This window comes from Ambystoma mexicanum, chromosome 3q (assembly GCF_040938575.1).
Source record: "Ambystoma mexicanum isolate Mex_15411 chromosome 3q, UKY_AmexF1_1, whole genome shotgun sequence".
NCBI lineage: Eukaryota > Metazoa > Chordata > Amphibia > Caudata > Ambystomatidae > Ambystoma > Ambystoma mexicanum.
The window spans coordinates 489,223,682-489,239,759 of record NC_090926.1 but is presented as its reverse complement, the minus strand read 5'-3'; the positions used below and the strand labels follow the sequence as shown (position 1 = coordinate 489,239,759).

The 16,078-nt window shown below is 39.8% G+C and overlaps 1 protein-coding gene across 1 annotated transcript in view; it reads left to right on the top strand.

Annotated features, from left to right (window-relative positions):
- Window positions 1-871: 871 nt before the first annotated feature.
- LOC138581883 (uncharacterized) overlaps window positions 872-16,078 on the top strand; it is a 178,589-nt gene continuing 163,382 nt past the window's right edge. The window contains exon 1 of the mRNA XM_069652852.1: window positions 872-1,050. The gene's annotated coding sequence lies outside the window, so the exon portion shown is untranslated. The remainder of the gene's footprint in view (window positions 1,051-16,078) is intronic.

The following is a 16,078-nucleotide window of genomic DNA, read 5'->3' as shown; positions in this document are numbered from 1 at the left end:
GCCACTGCACGCAATAAACCACCTGCAAGCCAACACACAGACACCAGTTTCTCCTGGTTTTGGGACAATCCTATCACTCTACCCTCACTGACCAACCCCGTCCTCTTTCTTGCAGAGCCACGTGAGTGCCTGGAAACAGCACCTGGATAATAGTGGTGCATGGTATAAATCAACATAACATAATATAGCATAATATAACATGGCGCAGTGTACATAATGCTCTCGATAAACTGTTTCAGGGTACCCAGGGCCATCTTTGTGATGGATTGGGGAAATTCACAATTCATAACTAAATCACCTCCTGGCTCTCGAATGTATAGTTTTGTTCATGTTTGGAACAGTGTTGTCAATTTTCCTCACCAGGTGCTAGTGTTTGCCACTGAAAGCGAAAAGTGAATGTCATGTCAACACATGACATTGTGGCTCCCTGCTATGAGGGATAGTGCCTGTGAGGAGGGCACTAAATGCTCACTGGACCATTCATTTGGGTTGTGGGCGATTAAGCTATGTTAGTGCCCTCATATGCAGCCACTGAAGCTAAATTAGCCATGCATTAGTGCTGTAGTCTTCCCGAGAGGGGAACGAATGCTCGTTTAGCAGTCATACTTGAATGTTCCTCCAATGGTATGGTTAAGATCATAACAACAAAATCAGACATAGTGGACCGATCCTTGTGTGTTATAATGTAGAATGTCTTATCACAGAATGCATGTATTATTGTCAAACATTATTATTAATTGCGGGAATGTATTATCCATAGAGCACAGTTAGTACTGTCCCTTTAAATTGGATTCAACCACGTGATTCTTATGAAGAAAGATAACGATCAGTTTTGTATTTTCTTTCACAGCCATTAATCGCAGTGGAACTAGGGAACGTTATGTTGAGGATGGGAAATATTGCTCACAGTGCCTAACTACTGTAGATATTATCTCATCTTGCAGAACACTTCAAGCATGATCATAGATGCGTTTTTTTTCCTCCACAACCTGGTATTTTTACCCAACGGGTTGCTATGGTAACAGAAGAAAGATTTCCTTTGATACCCGAGTAAGTACCTTTGCAATTTGTTATAATGACTGTAATTCATGAAAGGACTAAATTAAATTAAAGCAAGAAACATCACGTACATTATATGTCAAATTACCATGTTGTAAAGTGCGGGGGATGATTTTAGATGATATTTATGTCTGCGATTTAAATTGTAGATGTGAAATTATGACTGTGACAACAGGCATTAATGCAGGGCTATGAGGTCTTTGTGTGTTTTTAAAATAGAACCTGAAATTATAATATTAATAGATTTGCTCTTCAATATGCAATGCTCAATCAAAGAAAGTTATCAAAAAAGTATCCTCTCTATTGAATGTTCACTGCATTTCTCTTCAAGAGAATCATGTAATGTATAAGTGGACCTTACATATTCGCTGAAGGAACTTAACTTATCCTCTTTGTTTTCATGTAGCTGGCTCGCTTTTCAATAACTAAGGGTATCATTGTTCTTTTTTTTAGAATGCAAAGTGCATGGTAATGCAGTTTTAGTGCATTGTTCAAGTACGGGAATCGTTATGCGCAACTTCTGCCCAACCTAACAGCTGTAACAGTACTGACATGAAACGAATTGAAGGGAGAGTAACACTCCGAGCACCAAAGGCATGACTTTCAGGTTGTTTAAAGTTTCTACATAGCAGACATATCTCACTTGACGCAATGCCTGTGTGAGAGCTACACTCTTAGGAACTGGTCTTGAATCCGTCTGGTGAACAGTGGTGTGTATCTATTAAAATAACACTCAAAGGGAAAAACACGAAGCACTATTTAGACTCATGTGTCAAATGCAAAACAAAGATGTCATCTGGTTCTACTATCAGTCAGACTCTGTATTGGAAATGATGTATCAATGTGTAAGCTCTTTAAAGAAACCTAGAGCTATACCTGCCAAACAAAATGGCGCTCCAGAAGTGTTTCAGACTAGCCAAAACATCTTGAGTTTAGCAAGTGCTTAAACAGTGAAATATTCTACTTCGGTCTAGAGGCTTTACTAAAGACATAGGCATCGATTCATCGAAAAGTGCGCGTTTATCCCGATAAGGCAGCACGCCGAGAATGACACTGCGGGAGCCTGCGCATTTAAAAAAATGCACGCCCTGCGTATTCATGGAATTTACTGTGCAAAGTAACAGTATATGCAAGTCACGGCCGGAACTACCCCAACACGCCCCCATGCAAAGAAAAGACATCCAGAACAGCTACCTTTGAATGCTCCCCAGGAAACAAATACATGCACCCTTCAAACAGTGTGTGAGGTCCCCCAAAAGCAGGGCTGCATCTTGGAGACCCTGCACGGTCACCCGTAATTGTTACCAGCACCACAACAACATGCGTATGATTTATCGTGACTCAGGTAAAACTCAGATAATCCACGTGCAAACCCAAGTAAACCGTTCCTGCACCACACTACACTGCATATGCGCACCCATAAATTACTTTAGAACTCCGACTGCATACACGCAGCCCTAAATCTGAGACCTGGTCTCACATCTGCATTGTGATTCCCATGCGCAAGTGTCTGTACGCCTGACTTTGGGTGGCGGATCAGATCAGGGCGTTGAATGGCTATTCACCTGCTGAGAGGTTGCGTGGTCAAATCCATGAATACATATCCGATAAGATGGATTTCTAAACTCTGACCTGGTGAACAGAAGTTTAGGACGCCACCCTAGTTTTTTGGAACTGGGGAACCTTCTAGACAAGCCAGACCTATCTATGGTAGCTTGGCAGGCGGTCAAGACTAAGGGCCCGATTAATGGAATTATTTGTGCAGAAAATAGGGGACTTGCGCGTGAAATCACACACAAGCGCCTGTTTGTCGATTCATGGAACAAAATGCGTATGGGGCTTACCAAGGACTTGCGATAAATCTGCGCCGGTCCAACACTTTACTGTGACACCAAGAACGCCTTGCTCAAGACTCCAAGCGAAGGCCCGCCATGTGTGTGCAGTCACCTAAAAAGGGGGCGAAACTGTGGAATGGGGAACAACAAGCGAAAATAAGGGCGTAACGAGGGAACCACCACAGTAAAATCCTTGCAACACCCATACATGCGCTAAAAAACTGTATTCATGGAACTGAACAGGGTTCGCTGGTGCACAGAAAATATGTGCAAATCCTGAAACACTTATGTCACGCCATAGGAGGCGTAAAAGTCAAAGCACACAAAAACAAATGCATAAAAAGCCTGCCGATCAGCCAACGATCCTATACAGCTACGATGAATGTGCCGTTTGTCTCAGCAATGATCGTGGGACAGGGCAGTAGGAGGAAGATTTCCAGAGTCCAGAATTTTCTACCTAAGACCAGCCTTTTTGGGTTGCCTGATGACCAGGTCTATGGCAGGTATAGGTTTCCACCTCATATCATATTAGACCTGGTCACAGAGTGGGAAGATGACCTTAAATCACCCACACTGTGCTCCCAAGCACTGAGCCCCTTGGAAAAGGTGCTCAATGTACTGCATTTATTGGCCACTGGGTCATTTCAGTGGACAACTGCCATAGTTGGGGCATAATCAGTCCACACAGTCATGTTGCCTACACCAGGTGTTGGCAATAATGACTGCATGCCCCTCAGTCTGCAGGCACATCTACATGCCTAGAAAACCTCTAGAAAGGCAGGCCATGGTCCACGACTTCCCTAGAAGTGCAACATTGTGTGCATCCCTTATAACTAAAACTAATTTAATTTTGGAAAACAAAAGAGTTGTGGGGGTGGGGCCCAAAACAGGAGAGCGCACACCTGAAAGTCAGGAAGTAATTAGCACAGTTATCGGTTTAGCTGCGGTCTTGTGGATGGTAAGGTGATCTCCCACTATCACCTGGACTAAATTGAATTTGAATGTGTAACCATCAGCACAGGCTGCGCTTGTAACCTGGTGTAAACTCACTGGGTGTGATATTTTATAAATGGAATGGGTGGGGAATATTCACAAAAAGGCACAACTAATTTGTAATTGAACAAATTTATATGGTGCATTCACATAGATGATAGTGCATAATAAATCAATGTATCAGAAAAACCAATAGAACCATCTTGGTACATGCGGATACATGTTACATGTGAGGACCTTGATACTGAACAATACAACGAAAAGTCGAAAATATCCTCCAAATGCCAAGAAATTCAGAAAATGCCTGCATATTACATGTGAGGACCTTGATACTGAACAATACAACGAAAAGTAGAAAATAACATCCAAATGCCAAGACATTCAGAAAATGCCAACACGTGTTTCAACCTATGAGGTCGTCATCAGGGCATATGGGTACATATGAAGCATTAAAATTGGATGCTGATGCTGAACCTAGACTGAATTCAAACTCGAAATCTGTCAGAGTTGGGAGAAGGGTGTCGGAGCAAGGAACGGTCGGAATTGGGAGAGAAAAGAAAAAAGAATGGTATAATGTTAGATTGCTGTGTGCACAATAGAACGTTAGAGGTAAGTGTATAGGCTATAAAGAGTAAAGCATACCGTATTGAAATATTTCTCAAAAGGCTCATGGTCAAGCTATTGGAAAATTGTGGCAGCGGATGATTCCCTTATTCATATAACTGATAGTTTCTGTATGCTGTAAAATATAAAAAGCAAATGGAGCAGATTTAGTCTATTGACGAGTGCTCTCTGACATGTTAAAAGGGTAGTTTAACAGTTTTAAATAACATATAGAGTAAACTGGAGGCAGATATTACCTTCAAACAGGACAAGTTGTGATGTATTTTGCTTTGCAGCGGTACCGTAGCTGTGGCAATGGTGCGATGCAAAAGGGCGTGTTTGATTATTTTAACCGGATATCTAGCCGCAATCTGTGAAATAAATGTCACATCGTGTTTGTATGGAATGGGTTTTGGATACAAACAGTGTAATATACCCAATGTGAAAGAGTAGGGAAAAAGAAAGAAATGCTTACCGGCTTGGTGATATAGCGCGCTCAGTGGCAGACTGTTTCTCACTGAAATCAGTCACAGTGCTAGCGGGTTACTGTAGTAACCTCGTCCGGGTCGGTCAGGTGATCGAATCACCTGACCTGGTTGCTAGGACACTTAAACCAAGCCGGAGGGCAGGGAAATGCTGATCCATTCGTGAAGTATAATGAAATTAGAAACTAGCGGTCTGGTAGGACAGGAAGACTAACATTTGTAAAAGCCAAAATTGACTTGAGCGCAATGAAAATTAGAGTCAATTGATTACATCAAGCGCGGTTATTTACCTGAAAGTTTCTATCATTGGTGTTTTTGTTAGGACTGTGGGATGTTTGGTTGTCAGCTGCCAGGGATTACTATTTACAGGGATCCAGAAATCCAGATGTGTGTTAGCTGTCGCGTGTCAAAAGGCAACAGACAGATTAATAATAGTGTGTGCTTGAGCTGGGGAGCCAATAAATTCAGTAGTGGGACGGATGTCATAACGTATGTGCGTGATGGTACTGATTTGGTGAGGCAAAGTCAAATTAGGTATTGTAAATACAACTGTGATCCTGCCAGGAAGTTTATCGACATGCTCCAAGGTCAAAAAACAAGAGTAATGAACCTGTTGGATCTGAAAGTGAATCACATTAAAGGTATATGTAGATAATACAGTTCATACCTATAATCTAAAGAAGTCTAGACAGTAGGGTCTCTGTGCCACCAGACCAACTGATTGTTTAAATGAACACATTAAGTTCAGAATCTTGGTTCAAACCAAGCGATAAGCAGCGGAGTTTGCAGATTAATCTTGCTTCCTGTTGCCGTAGAATCAATTCTCTGTTACCACCTCTCTGATGTTGTTTGATATGTTGTAATCCAATAAATTTAATATCTTGAGTATTGTCCAATTGGTGATGTTTCTGCCAGTGGGAGGCCAGTGGGAGTCTCGTATCTTGACTGCTGAGATGGTTAAGGTGTTCCCGAATCCTGAAACGTACTTCTCTAATTGTGCTGCCAATATACACTTTCTTGCAAACACATACTATTCCATAAACAACATATTTCGTTCGGCAGTTAATGAAGTCCAAAATTTTGGTTTGTAGGCCATTATGACAACTGAAGGTTTTTGTAGGCGCTAAGGCATGATGACAAAAATTACACGAACCACATTTATGAAAGCCTACCGGTTTGAACTTGGTGGAAAGCCAACTCACTTGACCTGTAGGATCAGGTTTAAGGAAAGAGGGACTCAGGATATTTCGCAAAGTGGTAGCTTTTGTAAAAATAATATTTGGTCTATCCGTGATATATGGTGTCAGATCAGAGTCTAGGTGCAAAATATACCAGTGTTTTTGTAGTATATATTGAATGAATTTGTGATCGCTGGAAAATTTAGTGATAAAGTTGACAAATGTCGGATATTGATCTCGAATTGTTTTGGTCTTCTCTGTCAATAACTGCGATCTGGGTACTTGTTTTACTGCATTTGTTGTATTCCTGATTAATTGAATTGGGTACCCTCTTTCCCGAAATCTGTGTCCTATAGACTTACATTCTGTGTCAAACATTTCATCTTGACTGCAGTTTCTCTTGGCTCTGAGCATTTCACCTCTAGGTATATTGTTGATAACACTCTGTCTATGACAACTACTAGCGTGTAGTATGGAGTTCACTGCTGTAGCTTTCCTAAAAGTGCAGGTTTCAATGGTATCAGAGACAATTTTGATTTGTAAGTCTAGAAAGGTAATTGAAAGCGGATCAATGTGGCCTGTGAATTTGATGTCAAAGGTGTTGTCATTAAGATAGAGCATAAATGCTTCAAAAGTTTCTCTACTGCCTTCCCAGATGGCCAGTACATCATCAATGTACCTTTTCCAACAAATAATTTGACGTTTGTAAGGATTGTTCTGAAAGATATAGCTAGCCTCAAAAAAGGCCATAAATAAATTGGCCAGAGAGGGCGCATATTTAGCCCCCATAGCAATCCCCCTACTTTGTGAATAATAATTGCCATTAAAAAGAAACTGATTGTGTGAGAGGGTGAATTCTAGGAGGCTTTTGATCATTTGAACATGTGAATAGTGCGAAGCAGAAAAGGTTCTGAAAGTAAAGTCGATGGTATCCAAGGCCAGTTTATGTTGGATAGAGGTGTATAAAGATGTAACATCCAAAGTCACTAGATAATATGAGGGTTTCCAAATGATCCCCTGTAATATTTGTAACGTGTGCGTTGTATCCTTGAGGTATGCCGGAATTTCCGGTACCAAATGCTTAATGCTGCTGTCTATATACTCTGCAAGTGATTCGGTGACACCTCCTTGTCCACTCATGATTGGTCTGACTTGTGGAAGAGTCGAAAAAGGTTTGTGAATTTTCGGTAAGAAGTAGATCGTTGGCATAAATGGTTTAGTAGTCAACAGAAACATTTTTTCCTCATCTGATAACAAACCTTGGTTGTACCAAAATTGGAGTAAGGTATGTAATTCTTTAAGCGTTTGCGTGGTAGGGTTAGCAGTAAGCATCTCATAACATCCTGGTGTTGCAAGGTGTTCCATTGCCATTTTAATATAATCTGATTTATTCAAGATGACAATATTGCCACCCTTGTCTGCTTCCTTTATGATGATAGTGTTGTCTTCACAGATATCTTGTAATGCTTGTCGTTCCAATTTGGTTAGGTTCTGTTTTTTACTGCTACAATTTTGTTGAAAACCATCAATATGATTATGAATTTCTTTGGTAATTGACTTGTAAAACGTGTCAATAACATTATCTCCCGTGATGGGTGGCAAGAATTTTGATCTATTTTTATGTTCTTTGATGTCCAAGTTACGTTGATGAATACTAAGTTCTGCCTGTATATCGCTCATGCTTTTTGCGTCATCGTCCATAAGGTTATGTAGTAGATGGATATTTTCAATTTCTTGTATGCTTTTGGAGCTAGTGGGGGGGAGTGGTGCCAACGGTCTGTAAGTTTCCTCCTTATTGTGAAAGAATTTTTTCAGTTTGAGTTTTCTTGAGAATTTGTACAGGTCAATTTGGAGTTCAGTCATATCTGTAGTGGTAACTGGAGCAAAAGATAGACCATGGTTAAGGACTGAAAGTTGTTGAGGTGAGAGGTGTTTATCAGATAAATTGACACTACTGAATTTATTGGCTCCCCAGCTCAAGCACACACTATTATTAATCTGTCTGTTGCCTTTTGACACGCGACAGCTAACACACATCTGGATTTCTGGATCCCTGTAAATAGTAATCCCTGGCAGCTGACAACCAAACATCCCACAGTCCTAACAAAAACACCAATGATAGAAACTTTCAGGTAAATAACCGCGCTTGATGTAATCAATTGACTCTAATTTTCATTGCGCTCAAGTCAATTTTGGCTTTTACAAATGTTAGTCTTCCTGTCCTACCAGACCGCTAGTTTCTAATTTCATTATACTTCACGAATGGATCAGCATTTCCCTGCCCTCCGGCTTGGTTTAAGTGTCCTAGCAACCAGGTCAGGTGATTCGATCACCTGACCGACCCGGACGAGGTTACTACAGTAACCCGCTAGCACTGTGACTGATTTCAGTGAGAAACAGTCTGCCACTGAGCGCGCTATATCACCAAGCCGGTAAGCATTTCTTTCTTTTTCCCTACTCTTTCACATTGGGTATATTACACTGTTTGTATCCAAAACCCATTCCATACAAACACGATGTGACATTTATTTCACAGATTGCGGCTAGATATCCGGTTAAAATAATCAAACACGCCCTTTTGCATCGCACCATTGCCACAGCTACGGTACCGCTGCAAAGCAAAATACATCACAACTTGTCCTGTTTGAAGGTAATATCTGCCTCCAGTTTACTCTATATGTTATTTAAAACTGTTAAACTACCCTTTTAACATGTCAGAGAGCACTCGTCAATAGACTAAATCTGCTCCATTTGCTTTTTATATTTTACAGCATACAGAAACTATCAGTTATATGAATAAGGGAATCATCCGCTGCCACAATTTTCCAATAGCTTGACCATGAGCCTTTTGAGAAATATTTCAATACGGTATGCTTTACTCTTTATAGCCTATACACTTACCTCTAACGTTCTATTGTGCACACAGCAATCTAACATTATACCATTCTTTTTTCTTTTCTCTCCCAATTCCGACCGTTCCTTGCTCCGACACCCTTCTCCCAACTCTGACAGATTTCGAGTTTGAATTCAGTCTAGGTTCAGCATCAGCATCCAATTTTAATGGTTCATATGTACCCATATGCCCTGATGACGACCTCATAGGTTGAAACACGTGTTGGCATTTTCTGAATGTCTTGGCATTTGGATGTTATTTTCTACTTTTCGTTGTATTGTTCAGTATCAAGGTCCTCACATGTAATATGCAGGCATTTTCTGAATTTCTTGGCATTTGGAGGATATTTTCGACTTTTCGTTGTATTGTTCAGTATCAAGGTCCTCACATGTAACATGTATCCGCATGTACCAAGATGGTTCTATTGGTTTTTCTGATACATTGATTTATTATGCACTATCATCTATGTGAATGCACCATATAAATTTGTTCAATTACAAATTAGTTGTGCCTTTTTGTGAATATTCCCCACCCATTCCATTTATAAAATATCACACCCAGTGAGTTTACACCAGGTTACAAGCGCAGCCTGTGCTGATGGTTACACATTCAAATTTAATTTAATTTTGGGTTTCCAAAATAAACACATAGAAGAGGGAGTATGCCACTATCACCATGCCAAGCTAGACATCAAATCGCCTGTGTGTCACATAAACCGTCCCATATGTCATGTACAATTATCGCCAGACTGTCCTATGGTATGCAATGTCAAAGTAGATAGATAAATGGCAAATACATAATACAATTGTCTTAAAGCAATCAACGATGTATGGAACAAGTACAAACTTAACACCCAGTCATAGAGATCTAAAATATTCTGGATAGGAACAGTAGGTGCATAGTATAGTATACTATACTATACTATACTATTAACAGTGGATGTAACAGCAAATATGTCGGACAGTGATTCATCATATTTTCACAAGTGCATCAATGTGCCATCATGCAGGGACCTAAGACACAGTGGAACAGACAGACACTGTATCTGCATGGTGCAATCAGAAGGAGCAAGTGCACAGATGTTTAGAGGGGTGTGGTATTCGGAGGGTGGTAACAAATTCGGGGGTGGTTCAAGTGCATCCAGTCAGTGGATGCTCGGGTAAGTGCAGAGAGATGCAACTCTCTCATTCACCAACTGCAGTGATGATGACACTAGTCCAGGTCACGGAGGCCACTGCCCCACAAATATCTGGGGTTGACAGGAGCGTGTGAGACCTTGAGGTACATCAAGCAGACAGTCATCAAGCAGCAAGGACAAAAGGAATGGAGAGTGTGGGAGAGCAGAGCGATTACTTAGCAGGGAAGAGGAAGAGATAAGGAAGAGTAGAAGATTAAACACATGGGTAGTTAATAGAAAGTAAGGAAATGAGTGTCGTAACAGAGGGCGGCGGGATGGGTATCCCAGAGGTTGGCCCCTGCTGACGATAAAGAGCACCTGGAAATAATCTCCATCAATAACTGGCTCACCTCAAGAAGGTAGGAGTAACATGATAAAATGGCTCTGGAGGGACAGCATTGAGGAATGAACATTAGCAGATAGGGAGTAAGCATGCCTCACAAATCACAGTGCACAATGCATATTTCCTATGACTCGACGCTGTCAGCCACAGCTAGCCAGTGGAGGACAATCAGTGGCAGACAGATGTTGTCCCTGGCCTTGACGTCAAGCATAATACTTGCGCTCTTGTCCCAAATAAATTACACAGAGTTTGCATTAGAAGCATGGAGTTGGTACAATAGGCAGTAGCAGTAGTGAAGCCTGAAGAGTAACACAGCACGTGTAACATTGCTCCTCTGCATGATGTTGTGGAAGTGTACGTTAACTGTGTGCATCAAGAGCTGCAAGTCAGACTCCTTCACAATCACATGAATATGTGGCAGTAATGCAAGGGGGTAGTTGAACATTAAGGCCACATTCCTGCCTTGGAATGACTGTGCAGGGAGTGAGAACATGTAGGAAGGACTGAGTCAATGGCAGAAATAGGCTGCAGTGGAGTCAATCGGGACATGCACATTTGTAAATGGCGCACAAACCAAGGTCATTTAGAGGGCACCAGTCCAGGATGACTGTGTGGCAGACATGGCGAATACGGGTGCCAGTGTGTCACTAGGAACACTGCTGAAGAGTACTCTGTCCTCATCATAGCACATTAATCATAATGAACATTTTCCAAACATGCGTTGCAGCAGGCAAATGTATATGTCAAAGATGCATGGAAAAGGAATGGACACCTGCATGATTCCAATCATGGCAGCTGAAGTAGGGCAGAAGAAAGGACACAGTATGGGGTTTTCATGGAATATATTTTCAGGAATGACATAAGCAGGTCCACTGTCTGTTCATGGATCATCAAAATGAGGATATAATGCATCACTGTGTGAAAAGCAAATGAGACATCAAGGATGAGGGGGACAGTAGGGTATTATGAATGGTGTTCCGGACTGTTAAAATGCACACTGGTGTTGACGTACATCCACAAGAATGCCCTAATGGGCTTACATTTGTTTGTGGATCAACTCCAGTAGCACTTTCTCTTGGAAGGCTATCAAGCTATTCACAAATATGTTGGTGGTAAAGAAGGCTGTGTATATGTCATATTAGCAATGTTGTGCAGAAGTGAGTGCCTGATGGAGGATTGAAACTAAACACCAGTAAAGTTGAGTATGCATAGATCAGCAAAACCATTAGACCTACAGGAGAAGTTTGCAATGATGGTTCTGTAGGAGCAGCTGTACACCAATAGGGATGTCACCTTCATGTACTTGTCAACTTGGTTGAGTACTTCAGTGGAGACATGTGCGAATAAAGAGAATTAATAAGAATGATGGTGAGTGCCAGGGTGCGTTGTGGTATGGAAGGTTGTGTATGAATTGTCATTCAGTCACACGTATTATCAAGACATATGATGGTGGTCTAGGAGAACAGTGGATGTCTTCACAATAAACCAGCCACTCACCTCTTGCTCCCCTGCCAGAACCCTGCTTAATGGCGCAAAGTACTCCTGCACACCGATGGAGCGTCAAGGGAAGACATAAGCCAACAACAACAAACAAACATATAAAATCCATCTCTTACTTTACGTAAAACACGTATTAGCTTATTCTTACATTTTACACTTTTATTTTACATGTCTGTATTCACAAATAATATTACACATATATTTTAAAACTTTGGTTCTAACAACATTAGATAAGCATTCTTTAAACCTTTTGCAATTTAGCTTTGTGTGCGACTATAGAGTCATTATGAACAAGACAATCCACTTCTGTATGCACCCATCTTGTGAAATGTCCACATTCAACCGATGCCCCTTCATGAAAAATAATTGCACACGTTTTAAATGTTTTCATACTAACAGAAAATTTACCAAATTTAAAATTAATTATTGACGTATTTATGTTCCTACCATCGACAGTGTATCTTTGAAACATAATGAAAGCATACTTATTAAAAACTAGATTTTGCAACAGCTACTACATTTTGGATTGACATTGCCAGATGTAGACAGTGTGATTTAATCATCAGATATTTTAAGAAAATGGGAGTTCCACACATCGTTACTTATCTGCTGTGGAAGCTATTTCTTGCATCAATGCAGTCGTTTGAAACAACATGCACAAAGCTGCATTACAATAGCAATTAACTCCAGTTTCATTACCAAATCTGCAATGAGAGTATGCTATAGTTGAACAACTCTCCAACTTCGTTAAATTCTGTTGTTTTTTAGTCCTACAAGGACTGCATTCATTTGAATGTGCTTTCACAGAATCCTTATGTTCCCCGGATGAGTGCTTCCAGGTACATATATAAGGTTCAGGTGTGGAACATACAGTACACACTCTTAATATTCTTCAACGCAAGTAATGTCAAGTGTCCCTTTTCTTTCATCAAAGTTTATTAAAAATAAGCCTCCTCTATTGATCACACATGACAAAACTACATATGACATTCCTTCTTTAAACACTGTATGACCAATGTCAATAAGTGCTACTTCCAAAGTCAACTCTTGTGATTTATGAATAGTTATTGCATACGCAGAGCACAATGGAAACTGTGTTCTTTGCACAAAGGTATCCTTAAAAAGCATGAAATGTGCAGAGGTCCTAGAAATCAAATGAATTCCTTCTATATGATTAAACTTAACTTCAACATGTTCAATATTTGTAGTCAAAAGTGTGAAATGCCATCACTCTTACCATCGCCCATTGACTAGACCAATTCCTACATTCAAGTTCCTCTTTAACATTACTCGTACATTGATGCACAGTTTTAAAACTCCTTCCAGACTTGCTGTTTTAGAAATTGAATTCTCTAGTTGACCTAATCAAGCTTTTGCTCTTTCATCCAACTCTAAAGTCATAACATGACCATCTAAAACATCACACAATTTTATCTGCACAATTTTTTGTTTCTCTGCCAATAGCATTGTAGAGTTAAACTTATTACACTCTGCAAGTGTGCATATCAAAGCAACAAAAGTAATGTTTCTTTTCTCAAGAGTCAACATGGCATCAGAGAGCCTGCTATCTTCATGAAACATGTTCGAAATCAATCTTCCTTTTAAGACTGCTTCCACATTTTCCTCAAGAACACCTATACAAATCTTATTAAGTGTTTCTGCATGCTCTAAGTCTGCAGATTGCCTCATATTAATGGTAAGTTGCTGGAATTCAATACAATTCCAAAGGTTAAGATGACCGATACTTCCTATATGTTTTGGAGTACCCTTATATTGCAGCATTTTGAAAACTGTTTGACCGTACACAGGAGTGAATTGTAACAAGTCTCCAAAAACAAGTACATGTTTACCTCCAAACATAATGTTAAAGTCAGTCTTCAAAACCTCTTCCATTCACAAGTGAATGAAAGCTAGCATCAAGTTAGACACTATGCTTACTTCATCAACAATCTAAGAATGTTCCCTACTTCTTGTGCTGCACTTGATACATGTTTACCATACTCTATTTTGTTGTCATGCTCCACTGGTAACATCAACAAATGATGTAAATTAAGACCTCCTACATTAAATGCTGCTAAACCTGTTGGAGCATTTACAATACATGACAAAGTATGTTGGATCATAGCTCTTATTGCATGAATTAAAAAAATATGTTCCTGTTCCAGCTTGTCCACTAACATACAACAATACAGGTGTGTATTGCACACAAGAACATCCCCGCTTGTCATGCAGTAAACCATGTAAGAACCTATCTTTAATTGTATAATATAATTATTTTTGCTCTACATTAAATTTACCAACAATTCACAACTTCAACTTTACATTATTGCATTGCACTTTCTACTTCCTACATTGCAAAATCAAAATCATTTTGAATAATTGGCTCACCAAGCACATTTTGACTTCCTACTGCAGAATCTTGGCTTTCCTCTGGAGTCTCCTTTGCCAATTCAGCTGTCAAACATTCTTCTTGATGTAGTTCTTTCTCCAGCAACTCCAAGTACTGTTCAAATGTTGGATATGTAGTTACGATTTTTTTGTTGTTGCAAAAACGGATTCTTCAAATGTTTCAAAACTTCCAAGCAAATCACTTTCTGCATGCCATGTGAAGAACAACTGTAAAAAGGGCAAAAATAACAAAATTTCTTTTTCTTTGTAGTTTGGCAAGATAGTTTCATGTGGTTAATGATACTTGGCTTCTCATGTTTCACTAGTCAACCACTACATCCATGTACTTTAAACCATCCTCGGTCACTGTTTGCTTCAATATTTCAATATTAGAAGCTTTGGGATACTTCATATGAACAAAATCCTGCAACATCAAAATCTCTGTACTGTTAGGTACTTCAGCTATCTGCTCAATTTCACTCAAAGGCTCCAGTAACCGATTTCTAATACTAGCTGGTCCAAGATTTAACCAAACTGAATTAATTCTATATCCATATAGAGGCAAACTAGTTAGCCAATCTGCAGCTTTGTAGCTACCACACTCTCATTGTGATGTTATTGTCATACTAAAGCTTACACGTTTATGACTAAGACTTTTATCTGCTGATAAATCTTCCCATCTTCAGATGCATTGCTCTTTTCAGCTTTTGTCATGTATTCTGTAGCATGACGAGAAACAGCTGTTGTATCATCAGCAATAAACTGTACATCAGTATTTGCATTCCATAGCTGAGCAATGACAGGATTGTAATCATTACTGAATCAGCATTCCTAACTTCTTTTTAAATGATATGTATTTCTTGGTGACTGACCTCTAACATGGTGTCGAACAGATGAAATTAAACTGTTCACTCGACCAACTGCTGTCACAGGCCTTGGAAAGCCAAATCTGAATTTAGTGTAGTAATTGTCTTTACTTTTGTATTTTCTCTGACAGTGCTTTCCACGGGTGTGCTTTTGAAACCTTTCCAATGCATTCCGTAGATCAGCATTCATGAATGGAACAAGTTGCATATTGTTCAATGACCTCAATCACATAGCCATCACTTTTCTAACCAAACTGGGGAGCATCTCTAATTAAACAAAAGCATATGTATATGTATAGCCCCATTTCATTTGACTGGTACTATTTCCTCCAAAATAAATGTTTCACAGTGCCTAATGGACCATTTTCTTTATTACATATAAAGTGTAGCACGGCTAAAAATATGTGATGAAAGAACTGCGACACACTTACAGTGTCCATGGAACACAATTCTCCTGGTGTCATGTGTTTAGTTTTCTTTCTGTGGATTAGTTTCACAAATCTACTCTGCAAGATCATCCTAACCATACTCAGTATAGCTTAAAGTCACAAACCAAGTTGGAGAGCCCAAGTTTTCTAATCATGCATCTAACCTCAGAGATCCATTACCAACATTATTTAGTTCCTCTCATTGTAGAAAGAACATGAGTAAATTTAGCCTCTGAAACATTTTATTTACCTGTTGCAACATCTCACATGCAGAATGCTTTTCAAACCTAGTTCCGGTCTGACTTGTATGAGCAGCAGCATAACATAATG